This window comes from Palaemon carinicauda, chromosome 11 (genome assembly GCF_036898095.1).
Source record: "Palaemon carinicauda isolate YSFRI2023 chromosome 11, ASM3689809v2, whole genome shotgun sequence".
NCBI lineage: Eukaryota > Metazoa > Arthropoda > Malacostraca > Decapoda > Palaemonidae > Palaemon > Palaemon carinicauda.
The window spans coordinates 81,856,984-81,876,258 of NC_090735.1; the positions used below are offsets into that span (position 1 = coordinate 81,856,984).

Consider the following 19,275-nt stretch of genomic DNA (forward strand, 5'->3'; position numbering starts at 1 on the left):
CGCAAGACTCAGAGATTCGTGATGTCCTATGGGTATGGTGGAAGATGCCTTTGACTCTGGTGAACCATCAGACACAATCACCAGAAGGCCCCAAAGAGCATAGCTCCAGCAAGGCAGTGCATGGCAGTGACAAGTAATTCACACGATTATGAACAGCTTAAGGGGTAAACCATTCGAGCGAGGCCAACCTCTTGCAGCAATGAGAGCATTCGCAAGAAAGCTCATAAGTGTGAGGTTCGCAAGGAACCTTTTGCCTGAGAGAACTTGGCATGCACACTCATCCCGGGGAATAAGTGCGCTAGACTAGAACTCTGGAGAGAACTAGCCTGCAGAACCTCAGGTGGAAGAGGTACTGCATGGGAAGTTTACGCTAGAAACACGAGACCAGATGGAAGGGCCACGACCAATCTCTGGGGAGGCAGATGTGCATTCCTGGTGCCATTAACATCATCACCTCTTAAAACCTTTCTTAGTAGGGGGAACCCAAAAGCCCCAAAGAAGGCCAAAGCTGACACAAGGCATCAAAAGAATTAGACTCCCTGCAAGGGGAGGCCGACTCTGTTTTGCTAGGGGAAGTAATGGGGTCTTGCTGACCAGAGGATTGTTTGGGGGTAAGGCGTTCATCAATCTTATCCGTTTGGCCTCTGGAGAAAGCCAAATGGGAAGAGACAAGTAAAAGGGTACTAGGTTCAAGCGAAAGAAGTTGGGATATTTTCGACTTTGAGGACTACCCAAGATGAAGAATCCCTTTTAAACTTCTTTCTACATTTAGTGCAGCACTCTCACTGGGAGGATGGCTACTCTCAACACTCAGCAAAAGGGGAAGCCTCCAGTGAGGATCAGTCTCCTTAGCTGACAAAAAAGTGCTGCAAGAGCGGCCTGATATGCCAGGGCAAACCCGCATGATGCAGTCTTCAAACAAACACACCTGTAAAAGGAAAAGAAAACAAAGTTACTATAGCCCGTTAAATAGGTAAATTTATGGGAGAGAGACGTTAACATCTGTACTCAACTATACATAGATCAAAAGTTGGCTCAGGTACTGGGTGTTTGAGCATGCAGACTGGTCTAACCACCACTAACTAGTGAAGGGTCATTGGCACCTTGTGTTAAAGTATTTATGGCTACACCAGCTCGTGATGAATCATCTCTCCTACATAAAGAATGAAGATGACAAATTCGTAGATAATTTGTATTTTTCCTAACGATACAAACCTAGCTATTTACATGGGGTAATTACTTCGGCGCAGCCGATGACGAGCCATAAAGTTTTAACGAGGGTTTCCTATCCCACCGCTAGTTAGCGGGGGGGGGGGGGGGGGGGGGGGGGGTAGCTTGCTACCCCTCCACCCTCACACACACTGGTAATCAGTTCACTTTACTTAGAGGTAGGACTTATCTTGGGGGACAGGGCTGGCGGGCACATAACTGTAAATAGCTAGGTTTGTATCATTAGGAAAAAAGGGATTTTGACGAAGGAAAAATCTATTTCAGGGCGAGAGACCCGTGTCGCCCAGTGAAATGCTCCTATAGCACCATTTCTAAGGTATATAACTGCTATATATTACCAGAGAAAAAATTGCATGGGAATGCCAGGTTGAACCCAGCTCGCTCACCTGTATAAGGTGTCGATATAATACTGGGGCGCGATAAATCACAACCAGAGGCCTCGCACCATTTAGATGTCTCCTGTCAAAATCCCCGAACAGCGAAGCGCCGTTCAACCTCGTACTACTACTAACCAACCCACGCCAGTGACGTCACTCCTTATAGCACCCCAGATTGGGGCCCAATTAGGGAGGGACGGGCGGGTTCACTGGGCGACACGGGTCTCTCGTCCAGAAATAGATTTTTCCTTCGTCAAAATCCCTTTTCTGAAATCGTACCAGAGAATGGGGACCCAATAAGGCTAACTACCTGGAGGGAATAACACAAAATTAATATAGCTGATGAATTTTAATATAAACAAAGAGGGACATGGAAACCCGTAAACAGATCAACACGTAAAAGACAGAGACAATTAGACATGATACATAAACAAAATGAAACCCGAAGGGAAAGTCAACAGGTATGAATAATGTTAATACAGCTTGGTAAGCAAAATGCAGTAAAGCATACAATCATAGATATAAATAATTAACATAACAAAGGGACATCAGCTCGGGGATTCCTAAAAACAAGCGAGATCAAAATAATTCGTGAAATCGATCAATTGAATAATAAATAATACATCATGGTAAATAAAACTGGTAGGAACAACAGGTAAGCCAGGCAAGGGAAAGAGGACAGAGCAAGACGTTGTGATTAGGACTCAGTACCCTCGAGAGGAACCACATTCCCCGCAGCTACTGTGGCAAATATAAGAGCTTCTAAAGGTTTTAGGTAGTGGCGTTTGAAAACTTTAGGGGACTTCCAACCCGTATATTTTGAGATCTCATCAAATTTCATATGGTGGAAAAAATTAATTGAGGTAGCCACAGCTCGAATATCATGGACATGTGGGAATGATTCAGGATTAGCTTGTTTAATAAAGTAAAGAATTTGTTGCCTGATTCCCTTAAGGGTAATAGTTCCTACGTGCTCTCTAATAAATAAGGGCCCTGTGGTTTTAGTGGAAGTTCTACTTAAGTAGGATTTCAGGGTGGTAACTGGGCACAGGGATGGATCCCTAGGAAGTGGAACAATCTTCCAGGAGGACCACCTGTTCTGGGGATCCTCATTTTTAGCCAGGAACACTTTGTTATGGGAGAGAAGGACCTCACCGGAAGGGAGAAACTCTATGTGACCTGGGTCTCTAGATAAAGCTGACAATTCCGAGATTCTGGAGCCAGAGGCGAGGCTCAAAAGGAAAAGTGACTTTCTTGAAAATGCCATATAGTTACAGGATTCATTTGGAGTGTCAGAGGCCAGCTTAAGAACATCGTTTAAAAACCAGGAAACTGCGCTAGGGCGAGTGGAAGGTTTTAGCCTGGCACAAGCTTTCGGAATGGATGAGAAATATGAATCCGTTAAATCAATGCCAAAACCAATATGGAAGATCTTTTTCAAGGCTGACTTAATTGTAGTAATGGTACTGGCTGCCAGGCCTGATTCGAAGAGGGTCCGGAAGAATGTCAGTCAGGTTCATTGTCATTTTCTCAACCTGGGAATCTCTCAAGAACTTAGCTAATTCTTTGACAGCTGAGTCATATTGTCGGAGAGTAGATTCCCTTTTGTCGGATTCCAGGAAAATAGTATTCGAAGGATCGATGCTCGCACCTCGTTGGGCTGCGAACTTCATGAAGTCCATAAAGTTAGGGCATTCAGAATCCTTGAGGAAGCGAACACATTGCGAGTTTGTACTGTCTGTATGAGCACCGGATTGTGAATCCGCCGGGGGCTGGGACCTAGCTCTAGCAACAAGGGGAACCAATTGCTCTTGGGCCAGTTGGGGGCTACAAGAGCCACTCGACCTTTGAAGGATCTGAGTTTGTGCAGAACTTTCAGCAGGAGATTCACCGGAGGAAACAGATAAATCGTCTTCCAGGTATTCCAATCTAGAATCATAGAGTCCGTGGCATAAGCCTGAGGGTCCAGGTTGGGGGCTACATAACAATCTAGTTTGCGATTGAATTCCGTCGCAAACAGATCCACCTGGAGACCCGAGACTTGAGATAGTATCCACTAGAAGGATCGATGGTCTAGTGACCATTCCGACTCTAGCGGAGTCGTCCGGGAAAGGGAGTCCGCTACCACATTCCGGACTCCTGCTAGATGGACTGCTGACAGGTGCCACTTGTGCATTGCCGCCATGGAGAAAATCTGCAACATGACGTGGTTTATTTGGGCTGATCTGGAGCCTCCTCTGTTGAGGCAGTGAGCTATGACTGCACTGTCGAGAACCAGTCTGATATGGAGATTCCTGGCTGGATTGAGACGATTTAAAGTAAGGAAGACTGCCATGGCCTCGAGGACGTTGATGTGCATGTGTCGGAAGACTGATGACCATAACCCTTGGACTTTCTTGTGTTCGGAGTAACCTCCCCACCCTGTTAAGGAGGCGTCTGTGTGGACGACGAGTCCCGGGACCGGATGTTGTAAGGGAACCGACTTGGAGAGATTCTTGACCTTCGTCCAAGGCTGTAGACTTTTCTTCAGGAGTGGGGAAGGGCGGGCACGTCTGTCGCGGCGTTTTGCGGTTGCTCTGGATCTCCACACTCTGTTTATGTCCTTGAGTTTGGACCGTAGGACGATGTCTGTCACGGAGGCGAACTGCAAGGAACCTAGGATCCTCTCTTGGTTCCTTCTGGAGGTCAACTTCTCCCTGAGAAATTGCCTCGTCTTCCTCGTAATCTCCTTCCTTTTGGCTTTGGGGAGGCACAGCGTATGGGAGCATAGGTCCCATTGTAGACCCAGCCATTGAAACTTGGTCTCCGGGACCAAGCGGGATTTTCCGAAGTTGACTTGGAATCCCAGTTGACGGAGGGAGGTGAGGACTTTGTTCGTTGCTACGCGGCAATTCTGGGCATTGTCTGACCAGATTAGCCAATCGTCTAGATAGGCCACTACCTGTATTCCCTGAGTGCGAAGCTCTTGAATGACTGTCTCTGCTACTTTGGTGAAGATTCTGGGTGCCACGTTGAGCCCGAACGGCATCACTTTGAATGCGTAGGCTTGTTTGCCTAGCTTGAAGCCCAGAAAAGGACGAAAATGCCTTGCTATTGGAACGTGATAGTAGGCATCGGTAAAATCGATGGAGGTGGTGACGGCCCCACGGGGAAGTAAGGTCCGCACCTGCGAGACGGTAAGCATACGGAATTTGTCGCAACGAATGAAGGAATTTAAACGAGACAGGTCAGGGATTACCCTTCGTTTGTCTGAGCCTTTCTTTGGCACGCTGAACAAGCGCCCTTGAAATCTTAAGCGACGTATGCTTTGGATCGCATTCTTTTGTAGCAGATCTGTCGTGAAGGAACATAGTTCTTCTGTTGGCAATTGGTAAAAGCTGTTCGGTGAAGGAGGTCCCTGTATCCAGCTCCACCCTAGTCCTTTGGAGATAATGCTGGAAGCCCAATCGCTGAACTTCCAACGGTCTCGAAAAAGGTACAGTCTCCCTCCTACCTGCGTTGTCTCATTGGGTGGAGGATGATTTGCCTCCTCTGCTTCCACGGGAAGACTTTCCCCGGTGGTAACCCCTTCCGCTACCTCAGGCGCGAAAGGCACCCCTGGCACCTCTGTGACGCTGGTAGCCACAGAAGGAGGTCTGAGCCTCATAAATGGGGTTAAAGGCGGGGGAGAAGGACGTGGAGGCGATTTGAGACTGAGGGACCAGGACATATGGCTCTTGCTGCTGGCCCTTTGATGTAGAAGGCTAGGGGCCTTGGGGAGCCGTTTGAACCCTGAATTGGGAAGAGTGGAAAGGCCTCAGTCTCTTCCTACCTCGGATTGGGGTACCAGTCGGCTCATATCTCCTCTTTGGGACGAGGCCCCACCTAACTTTGAGGCTTTGGTTGGCCCTAGCTGCCTCGCTAAGGACCTAGTTAACCAAATCTTTCGGGAAAAGATCCGGGCCCCAGACCGGAGCTTTGATGAGCTTATTAGGCTCGTGCCTAATGGTGGCTTCAGAGAGGACGTGTCGTCGACAACGGGTCCTGGCGCTTGTAAAATCATAGGCGTCAGCCATGAAGTTTTGCAGTAACGACTTAGTGAGGGCCTTAAGGAGGTCCTCCTCGTTGTAAGTGGCAACGGCCAACTCGGAAAGGGTGACCGAATTGAGAGATCTGCCGAATCTGCACCTAGAATCAAATTCTAATTTAAGAAGAGACTCTGGGAGTTTGGGAAGCCGTTCGCTGAACTGCGTCGAGGCACAGTCCGGGCTCAACTTACCTACTGAAAAGGTAGCTGGGGCATTCCGCCAACATTCATTGTCCCCCGGAAAGAGGAGGGAGGTTAAGTCGGTCTCCCTGAGTTGTGGTAAAGGCTTCTCATCTTTGATAGCCTGGAAGACCGACTCCAGAATCTTGGTCGCACATTGTGTAGGGGTTTGGTCGTCGGCCACAAACATAGTGTACGAACTCTTGTGGGCCGTAATCATGGTGTTCAAACATTGCCACTCATGGAACAGGCGAACCAAGACAGACTGTGCCTGTTCTTTAGGAAAAATGACAGTTTCCTTTGGAACCTTATCTAAATGGATCAGAGCTTCTTCTGTGAGGCGAGCGTAGCCGGGGAAGGGGAATTCAAGACCCGGCGGGTAGAATTCGTAGTCAGTAAGAGGCCGTGTACCGAAACCCTCGATTGACAGCATACCCTCCGAAAAGGGGGCATGCAATGCTAACCTCCAAGGGTTATTCTTATTGAGAGGAGGAAGCTTGGAGGCGTCGGGAATGGGGGGTACTGCTATTGAGGAGGTGGTAGCCCCAAACTCATGAGGCCTTGGACTAGGCTCTCCATGTTAAATGATCCCGCCTGGGGGGGAACAGGTGCCGGAACAGAGACTACCTCTTGAGAGGTTGATTGAGGGCACAGCAATTGGGTCTTGAGAAACTCTGGTGGAGGAGGATTTAGCCTCCGAGGGTGACGATCTCGAAGGGTTGTGGTCTTGGGAAGATTTGTGGGTTCTATATAAAGGCTTGTGAGGAGCCTTCACTTTGGGTGGAACGGGACGGGAGCTGAAATCAGTCCCGGTTGCCTCAGGAAAACCGCGAAAGGAAGATTGGTCCGAAGTAGAAGAAAAAGCCGGGCTAGGGAGAGGAATCCCAGCCCAGGAACCACCTGACTCACCTACGTCCCTACCTGCGTCGGGATCATCCAGAGCCATGGGTTCTACATCAAGGTCGAGGGTAGCGACGTCCTCAGTTAGGGTGGCGCCCGTCTCCCCTTGGTCCGGGGCCAGAAGAAGAGAAGCAATGCTCTCGATGATCGGGTCCGCTAGCGCTTTGGGGACCACAGCTGATGTTTTAGCATTGGGGTAGAGGAGGGAACACCATTCCTCAGAGAGGATATACGGCTGTCTGGCCTTCACATTGCGGGCGAACCCGCCAAACCAGATCTTGAGGGTAGCTCGGGCTGTTTCCATTTTAAGCTGGGTGCTCTGAAAGAGAACAGACTATTAGTGAGTGATAAAAGTGCCAAAGAAAAACTAAGAAGCCCAAGGGCTTCGTAGGCACATATAAGGCATGCAGGAAGTCCATAGGACTGTGGCCTTACAGTACAAAACAATAAAAGAGGACATTAAAATGTGACTCCCCATAATTATGTAATAAAGTAACTGCACTCACCAATTCAGATGTTAGAGTGGAAACCAATTTGTAGCAGACAGGACAGTTGTCCGGATGCCAAACAGCTAGGTCATCCACTTGAAGAGAGCAGTGAGCGTGCGAACGACACACATTATGGCCGCAGGGTTGGTGGAGAACAGCGACACATGCCGTCATCGCACAGCGGACAGTCTGTAAGATAAAAGATACATGAGTATCTTAAAGGAAAGCGATTAAGGGCCGAAGGTCCCAGTGCTTAAATATTATAAAAGTTACTATCATGATATAAAAGTTGAATATATATAGCTATAATTATCCAGAATGAAAGCAAAAGAAGGGCAACGGGGCCCCAATGCTGTAACTCTATATATATATATATATATATATATATATATATATATATATATATATATATATATATATATATATATATATATATATATATATATATATATATATATATATATATATATATATATATATATATATATATATATATATATATATATATATATATATATATATATATATATATATATATATATATATATATATATATATATATATATATTTATATATATATATATATATATATATATATATATATATATATATATATATATATATATATATATATATTCAACCCATGATAAAACTATCCATATAAGTGCCTAACATATGAATGAAGGCAAATAGGGGACCCTGGGGGGTCCAGGGGTTATAAGTCATATATCAAATAAATGATAAAAATTATTCATATATAATGCCTTAATAATTGAATGAAGGCAAATTAGGGGACCCCCCAGGGGACCCCGGTGTTTAAAAAATCAAATAACAGCTTTACTTGATTATAAAATTATTAAATTAAATTAAATTAATGAATTAAATTAAGTCAAACCTTAGTCGTGATCATATTATGGAAGGCAAGGTCGAGAACTAGGATCGTATATAATAGATAAACGTGACTAAAATATAAAGGGAATCCAAGTAATAATGAATAACGTTGGCTCCGGGGCTCAACTAAAAAACTCGACCGAATGGTAATGAATAAAAGCTACTCCCGGGGATCCCGTAATGGAAGTCTTTAAACATATATATATATATCTATATGAGGTCCGTGAGGTGCGTGACAGAGGGGGGGGGATCTTAAAAGGGTCCGTGACGTGCGGGACCAAGCTTGAGAAGCCCGTACACAACTTAATATTAAATAACATAACAAGGTACCACGGAACGAGTCGAAACTCCCCGCCGATCGTCAGCCAAACGAGCGACGGAAAGAAACGACTACGACCGGGTAGAGTAGTGGGGAAACGTAATGTACGTTAATGAATAATAATAGAATGCCTCACAGAACAACGGGAAACCGCCCGTGCAAAGCGGATGCCCCCGGGAGGAGTACATAGGCGCTTATAAGATATCGGCGGGAGGAGGCTAGGAGTAGGTTGGCTCCGAGACGATATCAGGTATACAAACCTGCCAGACCCACGAGTGATATGATCACGTGGAAAGATTAAAAACACTATAAAAAACATAACACATGGTAAATAAGAGAGGAAGGCATGCTGGATGATAATAATAATAATAAAATTACTGTAGCTATAAATCAATCGTAAAACAAACGAGGGCGCGAACAAGAGACAGGAAAGAACAAGGCTGACGGCGCTAGGAGTAGGCAGGGCTACCAACAGAACACAGGGTCAGTGAAGTGCTAACAAAATGAAAACTAAATAACTGACTCATGAAAGCCCCTCGAACTAATGCAATCATACGAATGATGTTAAAATAGTAAGCGAGTCCGTGGCGTGCGAATGTAAATAAGCTAAGATATGATATGTGGAAAAGAACGCCGATGGCGATCAGGCATGCCAACCTCCAATATACGCACATGAACATGAAATAACTGTTATCATAAAACAGGACAATATAAAATTGATACGGTGTGTGAACCGTGGAGATCCATAAAGTTCACAACGAGAAACAATCAGTATGGAGGACTAATTGAAAATCGTTAGAACGAACGAGAGAGAGAGAGGAAGGAGCCTGTCCCGAGGGAGACCCAGCAAGGTCGTGAATAAAAAACTGAATAATATAAACAAAAATGGACAAGGCCCCCTCCAAAATCTCAAAACTCATAGCTCTGGTACTTAACTTAGATGTAGTGACAGTGGAGTCGGACATCTTGAGGTAAATCCAGAGAAAAACCAGCGAAATTTACACACAACAAAAAGTATTGTTAACAAACTGCGTGCTATATTAGGAGTGTCGTCACTGGCGTGGGTTAGTTAGTAGTAGTACGAGGTTGAACGGCGCCTCGCTGTTCGGGGATTTTGACAGGAGACATCTAAATGGTGCGAGGCCTCTGGTTGTGATTTATCGCGCCCCAGTATTATATCGACATTGTATCGTTAGGAAAAATACAAATTATCTAAGAATTTGTCATTTGTTCCGTAACTGAATACAAACCACGCTATTTACACGGGGTGACTCAACCCTTAGGAAGGGTGGTAAGTCCCCTACCACACTGGCTTTGGCTTGCCCGGGGGCCCCGAACACGAGTTCATAAAGCAACTCCAGGATTGGGGTCCCTGCACCTCGCAGGCAGTCAAGGACTGCTGCGGCCTACGTAAGTTGTGTGTGAAGGTGAGCAGTGACACGTCCTAGGAAGTTGCCCTGGAGTCCTTTATAAAGAAATCTAGGCTAAGACTAACCAATACCACCTCGTCAGGGTATGGGGACATGACAGTATTACAACTTAATACTAGGAACACAAGGAAGCATGGCTTACCTGCAGAGGTTCGAGGTCAGCTGTGCAAAGGACCCAGGATGCTGTTTTTCTCCAAGGGAGGAGAGGATGAAGAAAAGAAAAGGGCCAGACAGATCTTTTCATTCACAGAGACTTAAACCGGGTAACAATGCCCTCAACCTTCTGCTACTTGTCCAATTAGGAGCCTGAGGTTAGACCAGCTGTTGTGCAGCCACCACAGGGCCGATAGAAAACGTATCGAGCCTCCTGTGTGTCACGTCTTGCAGGTAGTGGGCCGTGAAGGTAGTCTGACTCTTCCAGATCCCAGCTTGCAGGACATGCGTCACAGAAAAGTTCTTCTTGAAGGCCAGGGACGTAGCCACGCCCCTGACATCATGCGCCCTAGGGCGCCGTGACGGGGAGGGTCAGAATTCAAGGCCAGGTGGATTACCTTGCGGATCCAGGCCGAGATGGTGTTTCTGGTGACCCTCTTCTTCGTTGCCCCGGTGCTAACAAACAAGGCTCGCACCTGGGGACGGACTGCAGCTGTTCTCTTCAGATACAACCTAAGACTCCTGACTGGGCACAATAGGAGATGGTCTGGGTCATCTGTTACAAAACGAAGACTCGAGACCTGGAAAGAGTCGAACCTAGGGTCCGGCACTCCCGGGTTCTGAGTCTTAGCAACAAACTCAGGGACGAACCTGAACGTTACCTCCCCCCTTCCCCTTGAATGGGCGACGTCGTAGGAGAGACCATGCAGTTTGCTGACTCACTTGGCCGAGGCCAAAGCTAGCAGGAACACCGTCTTCCAGGTAAGGTGGCGATCTGAAGCCTGGCGTAATGGTTCGTAGGGAGGCCTCTTAAGAGACCTGAGAACTCGAACCACGTTCCAAGGAGGAGGTCTCACTTCCGACTGAGGGCAGGTAAGTTCGTAACTCCGTATGAGAAGAGACAGTTCCAGCGAGGAGGAAATGTCCATTCCTTTGAGCCTGAAGGCAAGACTTAAGGCTGAGCGATAGCCTTTCACTGCCGAGACTGAAAGGCGCATTTCTTCCCGCAGATACACAAGGAACTCCGCTATTGCTGGTAAAGTGGCATCGAGGGGAGAGATACCCCTTCCACGGCACCAACCACAGAAAACTCGCCACTTCGCCTGGTAGACTCCTGCGGATGACCTGCGCAGGTGGCCAGACATCCTTTCCGCAACTTGATGCAAAAATCCTCTCTCTTTGAGGAGATGCTGGATAGTCTCCAGGCGTGAAGTCGAAGCGAAGCTACGGCTTTGTGGAAGATGTTGGAGTGTGGTTGTTTGAGTAGCTCGTGACGTGGAGGGAGTTCCCTCGGGATCTCTGTGAGGAGCTGCAGAAGGTCCGGAAACCACTCTGCGTGATGCCATAGTGGAGCTATCAAGGTCATCGAGAGATTGACCGATGTTCTGGTCTTGTTGAGTACCCTCCTCATCAGACAGAACGGGGGAAAGGCGTACACGTCGACGTTGTCCCACCGTTGTTGGAAGGCATCATGCCAGAGGGCCTTGGGGTCCGGGACTGGGGAGCAGTACAGCGGAAGCTTGGTGTTCAACGCCGTAGCGAACAGGTCCACAGTCGGGGAACCCCACAAAGTCAGGACTTTGTTGGCTATCCGAGGATCCAAAGACCACACGGTACTCACTATCTGCGTCGCTCTGCTCAGACTGTCGGCGAGCACATTCCTCTTGCCTGGAATGAAACGAGCCGTAAGTGATATCGAGTGGACCTCGGACCATCTCAGGATCTCTACTGCAAGATGGGACAGCAGTTCCGAAAAGGTACCTCCCTGCTTGTTGATATAAGCCACGACCGTGTTGTTGTCGCTCATCACCACTACAGAGTGACCCGCCAGGACTTGGTGGAACTTTTAAAGGGCCAGGAAAATGGCCTTCATCTCCAGCAGGTTTATGTGAAGGTACTTTTCTGATTCTGACCACAGGCCAGAGGCCTTGTGGTTCAGAACGTGGGCCCCCCCCCCCACCCCTTGTTTGATGCGTCCGAAAACAACATCAAAACCGGGGAGGAGACGAGAAGATCCACTCCCTTTCGTAGGTTCTCGTCTGCCACCCACCACTCCAGGTCCGACTGTTCCGCAGATCCCATAGGGATCAATATGTCCGGGGAGTCGAGTCCTTGACTCCACCGGGACTTCAGTCGCCACTGAAGGGATCTCATCCTGAGGCGACTGTTGAGGACGAGACGGGTCAGAGAGGAGAGGAGGCCGAGGAGACGAAGCCACGATTGGGCTGGGAGTTCTTCTCGATTGAGGAAAGGTTTCGCAACCTTCCTCAGCCTTGCTATCCTTTCATCTGATGGGAAGGCTTTGTGGAGATTGGTGTCTATGATCATGCCTAGATATACCAGTTTCTGAGAGGGCTGCAGAGAAGACTTCTCGAGGTTTAACACGATCCCCAGATCCTGGCAAACCTCGAGAAGCTTGTCTCGGTGGTGGAGAAGGGATGCCTCCAAGTCTGCCAGGACCAGCCAGTCGTCCAGGTAGCGCCCATGAAGAGATGATGGTGAAGACTCTGGTGAACACCTGAGGTGCTGTGGAGAGACCGAAACACAACACCTTGAACTGGTAGATCTTGTGATCTAGGCAAAATCTGAGGTACTTCCTTGAAGACGGATGGATCGGGATCTGGAAGTACGTGTCCTTCAGATCCAGTGTGCACATGAAGTCTCGCGATCTCACTGCAAGCCTGACCGTGTCCGCTGTCTCCATGCTGAACGGAGTTTGTTTGACAAACCGGTTCAGGGTCGAGAGATCGATGACTGGTCTCCAGCCTCCAGACGCCTTTCTCACAAGAAAGAGTCGACTGTAGTAGCCTGGGGACCCATCCACGACCTCCTGGAGCGCGTCCTTCTCCAACATGGTCTGGACTTTGGCCCGAAGGGCCTGCCCATTTGCCGACCCCATGGCAAGAGAGCTCAACGACACTGGATCCGCTGTCAGGGGAGGTAGAGTTGCGTGAACGGGACGCGATACCCTTGAGAGATCACAGAGATCGTCCAGGTATCCGCCCCGAGTTGTTGCCACCTTGCTGCACAACTCTGAAGGCATCCTCCCACTGGTGGACATGCAGGGGGATTGCCACCCCTAGCGTTTCCGGCCTCGGCCGGTACCTCTAGGGTTCTTGCTTCCCCTGGAGGACTTCTTGCCCCTTCTGCCCTTGGCAGGAAAGGGCTTAAGACACCTTGGGCTTCCCTGCTACGGTTGTCTTTTTTGTGTCCTTGGCAGGGCGGGGCTGCTGTACTACCAGAGGCTTGTAGGGCCTTGATGTCAGGGCCCTATGGATGAGGGAATCCTGATTGGACTTCCTCCACCTCTCAGCAGTGAGCTCCACGTCCTTAGGCTCGAACAGACTCTTACCGAGGACGGAAGAGTGTCTGAGCCTACTAGTCTCGGCGCTGGGAACCTTATGGTGAAACCTCTCAGCCACCGCGTCCCGACACTTGAGGACCGTGTAGGCCCACAAGCTCGCGACCTGGTGGGACAGGAACTCGATGGTCCGAGTGCCCGAGAGGAGGAAGGTCTCCAGCGCTTTCCTGGTGCTTTCCTCGGAGAGATCCTCGGACCGCACCAGGATGCCCAGAGACCCCAGCCAGATGCCTAGCCATGAAGTGGCCTGCATGGCGCACTTGATGACCTTCTCCTGACTCTGGATCTCAGTGGCCAAGGAGGACACGTGCCGGTTGGAGAGTCTCTCAAGAGAGATTCCCCCTGTGAGTTCTTCCACGGAGTGGTGTAGGGGAAGACTCAGAGAAGACTCCTCAAGGATCACGAAATACCTCCTCTGATGGATTCAAGGAGGAGGGAGGAGCTTATTTCCGGCACTCGACCTGCTGGAGAAGGCAAGCTCCGCGAGTTGTCCCTCGATCTTATCTCTGGCACTCTTCATGCCCTGAGACCAGGGCAGAGCTGCACTGGCCTTAGAGGGCTTTTGAGTGCCATAGACACGATCCAGAACTGTGTCCTTCCCTTCACGAGGAGGGACCTCAGGATCTGGGATCCCGTTTAGACTCCTCATGAGGGTCAGGACTTGCCAGAATGCATATTCCGACTACTGGCGCTCGCCTCCTGATGGACTTGCAGCGAAGTCTCCTGTCCCCAAGGGCTCTTCCTGAGGGGACACGTGGGCATCCTCTACCGCCCTAGGCTGCTCCTGTCTGATCCTGGCCGACGACTTAGGAATCGTCTTAGAGTCCTTAGATTCCCTCCTGGGCGGGATACAGGACTCCAAAAGCGAAGGAGGCAAGTCCTTCTCCACCTCAAAACGAGGAGACCTCTCGGAAGGGGGATGAACTTCCTCCATTGGTGCGATGGGGAAGTCCTCCTGTTCGACCGACTCCCCTGAGGAGGGGTATTCCTCCTCCGCAGGCGAGGGCAAGAAGGTCTGAGGTGAAGTAGGAACCTTGCCTAAGGATCTGCGAGGGGACAGCCTAGGTCTCGGAGGAGGATCCACGGGCGAGACTCCTCTCTTCCTCTTCAGGGGGGAGGAAACCGCCACTGGTTCGCGACCCGAATCAGAGGGGGCTGGCTTAATCACCCGCACAAGAGCTCTGAGGAGGGTATCGAACCACGGCTGTTGACTGACAGCGGCGCTGTCAGACACTCCCTCTGAAGGGAAGGGGATCGAAGGATCCCTAGGAGGAGTCAACAAACGAGGGTTCGCCTTCTGGGCTGAAAAAGAAGAATCCCTAAACCTGCCCGGGGAGCGCCCCCCTTCTGGCGAGCGCGCTGGCTTGCGCTTGCGGGGGAGGGGAGCGCGACAAGGGAGAATCCGCCTGTAGGCGGTCGTGCTGGGGCTGGTGAACCGGGCCCGGAAAAGGGTCGCGCGCGTAAGGGTAACGCGAAGCTGGAAAATCACGAGCACGAGCCAAATAGCGCGCCCACACACCCGCGTGGGGCGGGCGCGAAGGCGCGAAGGAGCGATGGCGCAGTCACGCGTTGGCGATCTGTGAGCGCGAGCCGGAATGAGGCCGCAAGAGCGATTGGGTGACGGTGACGGCGTATAGCGATCAGGAACTGGATCAGGAACTGGCCGAACGGGCGGGCGCGCAGCGACCTGATGTGACCTGGAAGGGCACGAGATGACAGGGGCGCCTGTGCGCGTGTCTGGAAGAACTCGCCGCGAGGGCGATAGAATTGCAGCAGGGTCGCGGGAGACCTGCGGGCGATGGTCGGGAAGGACCGGTCTATTCGCCTGTGAGGTCGCTAACTGCGCTGGTAATTGGTGGCGCACATAGCGCGCATCAGGAACAGGTCGCACCGGAGTTCGCTGTTTCGGAGGTCGCGTGTTGCGAACAGCGTGATGAAGTTCTGGAGCACCCGCGGTTGCCTTGAACACAGGCACAGGGCGCGTAGCTGGAACTGGACGCGTTAGATGAGAGTGGCGCGCGATAGTGTCGACAGCAGACTCGCGCGGTTCCAGAAGGGGCTGTGAGCGCCTATGCGCTGACTTAGCCATCTCTGGAGCAACGTGCTGAGTCGGCGCGACACGTGATCGCGTTGGAGAGCGCGTGGGCGCTGGAACAGGAACTGCGCACGAACACGCATCGCGAACCTCCTTTGCAGCGCGATCCTCTTTTGGTGAGCGCGATGATTCCAAGGCGACACCTGGGTGCGCTGGAGAGCGCGTGAGCGCTGGAGAGCGCGTGAGCGCTGGAGAGCGCGTGAGCGCTGGAGAGCGCGTGAGCGCTGGAGAGCGCGTGAGCGCTGAAGTTGGATCGCGCGCGAACGCGCGTTGCGTTTCTCTCCCGTGGGGCGCGAAGAGTCCGCAGGAACCTGTGGGCGCCTGTACTCCGACTCTGGAACCTTTTGGACCGCGCGCGATGTAACAGGAACTGGGGGCGAACGCGCGTCGCGTTTCTCCCCCATGGGGCGCGCTGGAGTGCGCGTGAGCGCTGAAGTTGGAATCGCTCGCAAACGCGCGTCGCGTTTCTCCCCCGTGGGGCGCGACAAGTCCGCAGGAACCTGTGGGCGCCTGTGTGCCGACTCTGGAACCTTTGGGACCGCGCGCGATGTAACAGGAACTGGGGGCCAACGCGCGTCACGTTTCTCCCCCGAGGCGCGGCGAGTCCGCAGGAACCTGTGGGCGCCTGTGCGCCAACTCTGGACCTTTTGGACAGCACGCGATGTAACAGGAACTGGGGGGCGCGGCAGCGCTGGTTAAGGTGGACGCGTGGGCGCCTTAACAGGAACTGAGGCGCGAACGCCTAACGGTCAGCGCCGAAGCGCTTTATCAACAACATCAGGAACAACAGCAGCAGGTGCAGGCAGAGCCTTACGCTTAGGGACGAGAGGCGCAGTTTTGCGCTCAAGTCCCTGAGACCCCGAAGGGCCTGGAGACTGCGCAGTGGCAGACTCTGAGGGCGCGTAAAGCGCATCAGCAGCCTTAGATATAGATGGTTGAAGAGACCCTTGTCCCGAAGGACGACCATCCTCCAAAGGGGATCGCGAACGATCCCCGGAGAGGTCTAGAGTGGTAGCTGGCAGGACAGGAGAGGGGCAAGTCGTCTCCTCCGCAGAGGATTGTGGGGACGACGAGCCGAAGAGGCGCCTCCTAAACCCTTTAAAGGGAGAAGGAAGACCTCTACAGCGAAGGGGAGGGCGAGCCTTCCGCCTTATATGCCCACGAGGGGCCGTTGGATCAGCAAGTTGACCATCATGGGGCCTCCGAAGAGGTGTCGCTACCAGAGAACTCCCCCGAGAGGGAGTCTCAGTGGAAGGAGAGACCGTAGGACTCAGGTCCTCCCTCGAAGTATGTTCGGAGGGGGAGACAGAGCCTTCAGCTACCGCAGCCACAGGAACAGGTGTTTGGACAGACCCATGGGATGTTTCCGAAACAACTACGTCAACTACAGACAGAGGATCTAACTCCACTGTAGTTGACGATTGTTCGGCGGCCGCACCCCGGTTGATCATGTCAAACAGGACTTCCTTGGAGGGCGAACCCTGTAGCCCCAAGGAAGCCCAAAGCTGAAAAATATCATTGTTAGACATAAAGACCTCCTCCGAGGGGGGAGGGGCAGCCGCCTCGCTATGGTAGGCAGCAGCCTCTCCCTTACCACGGGATCGGTCAACAACATCAACATTACGGTCTACGCTACCACTCGCCGGCCTTTCGGAAGAGGCCGCCCGAGCGGGAGCTTCGGAGGAGGAATGGGCGGCCGAAGAAGAAGACCTAGGATTTTCTCTCTCCCGAGAAACCTCGAAAGGAGAACGATCCCTTTTGGCCTTCTTCTTACGTCGTCGGGCAAACCTCTCCCACTGGGAGGTAGACCACTCCCTACACTCAATACACATATTAGCACTATCACACCGTTGGCCCCTACACTGAGGGCATAAGGAGTGCGGATCTGTTTCTACGGCCGACATAAAGGTCCCACAAGGGCGGCCGGGAAGTCCAGGGCAAGTGCGCATGAGGAGAATAGAGGCCAACTTCACACACAAACACTGAAAGAAAAAGCAAACAAAAATTATGGCAGTCAAAAGAGAGGAGAGCGCTGACAGGTCTGTCGTCTCTCCGAGCCAAAAGTAAAGTGAACTAATTACCGGGGTGTGTGTGAAGGTGGAGGGGTAGCAAGCTACCCCTCCCCCCCCCACTAACTAGCGGTGGGGTAAGAAACCCTCGTTAAAACTTTATGGCTCGTCATCGGCTGCGCCGAAGTAATTACCCCATGTAAATAGCGTGGTTTGTATTCAGTTACGGAACAAATTTGTATTTGTGCAGGAACAAAAATAGTTTAGTGGAAAGAAACTTCTAGGTTCTCTGACTTCCTTAAGGAGATCACACTAGCCTTTCATGGAGTTAATTTCTACAAAATTAACACCTGCGAGAACTAACTCCCAATATCCAATCCCTAACCTGCCACAATGGTATGTTACTACTATGAGTACAGTGCCTTGTGTAAGCCAAACCTGCCTGATGGGACTCATATCATTTCAAAACTACAATAACCCCTACTTAAATCACAATGGCAGGCAAAACAGAAAAAAATGTCAGGAGTCCCATCTCTAAAGAACAGCCCACCCCGAGAACCCAAGGGCCAAATTTCTACACGAGATAGTTCCCCCTGCCAATAGGGAATATTGACACTTCTCTTGCTACGAACTTTATTGGGTAGTTGGCAAGACCACCACAGCTCCCTCAACTGGTTTAAAAGTAAACCTCCAATCTCAACAATGGTATCCTTTCCCAAAAGTCTAGACAGTGAAAACGGGACGAGTAGCTGGATAGCAAGATGAGAGGCAGTAAATAAAATATGATGGAGGTTGAAGTAATAATAGGTAATAGAAAAAAGGATGAGAAATTTTTAGTTACACTGAGGAAAAAATTATTCGCCATTTCGAAAGCCCTCCTACCCAGCAAGATTATTTTGAAAGCCCTACTACTCAGCAAGATCTAGATATTAATCTCTGGCACCCTTGTTCAATTAGTTCTTTATGCATGTTGCATAAGATTTTTTCTAATTCTGACCATCCATTACATTCAGATCTACCTGGACAGTACCATCTTGTTTGTAATACTGGTTATGCAGTTAATGCTAATAGTCAGGCCTTCATCAATGCTACACATTATTCTATAAGGAATCGGTAGAACTTGCATCAATGTTTTCATGATAAACAGGCTGACATGTCTTTTTATAGCCTATGTATGAAAGATCTGTTTGAATGTTGTTACTGTTTTTGAAGTATTTTATTTTAAACACAAAATAAAGGTTCCAAACACAAGAACACGTGTTGATATCACTGTGCTAAAGAAGGAATAATGGGAGGCGCATGGGTGGTAGTGGTGGTAGAGGGCAGTAGCCGTAGTGGCGGGCAGTAGTCGGATGTAGAACGGCACCTCGTAGTATCGGGGGATATTGCGGAAGGAGAAGACTAATTGGTAAGGGACCTCTGGTAGTGGTTTTAACATGCCCCAGTTACTATACCGACACCCTATAAGGGTGAGCGAGCTGGGTATATTCCTGGCATTCCATGCAACTTTTTCTCTGGTATATTTAGCAGTATTTATACCTTAAAAATGGTGCTATACAGAGCATTTCACAGGGCGACACAGGTCCCTCGCCCAGAAATAGATTTTTCCTTTGTTAAAATCCCTTATATAGTTTATTTATTTCCTTATTTCCCTTCCCTGTTCTATTTTTCCCTGTTGGAGCCCTTGGCTTATAGCATCCTGCTTTTCCAACTAGGGTTGTAGCTTGGCTGTAATAATAATAATATTAAAACAAAGTGACTTCAATGAGGCATTCT

At 50.0% G+C, this 19,275-nt stretch overlaps 1 protein-coding gene across 2 annotated transcripts in view; it reads right to left on the minus strand.

The window, feature by feature from the left end:
• The window catches only part of LOC137650079 (post-GPI attachment to proteins factor 2-like), a 614,847-nt gene that overhangs the window by 521,498 nt on the left and 74,074 nt on the right, over positions 1–19,275 (minus strand). The gene's annotated exons all lie outside the window — the stretch shown is intronic.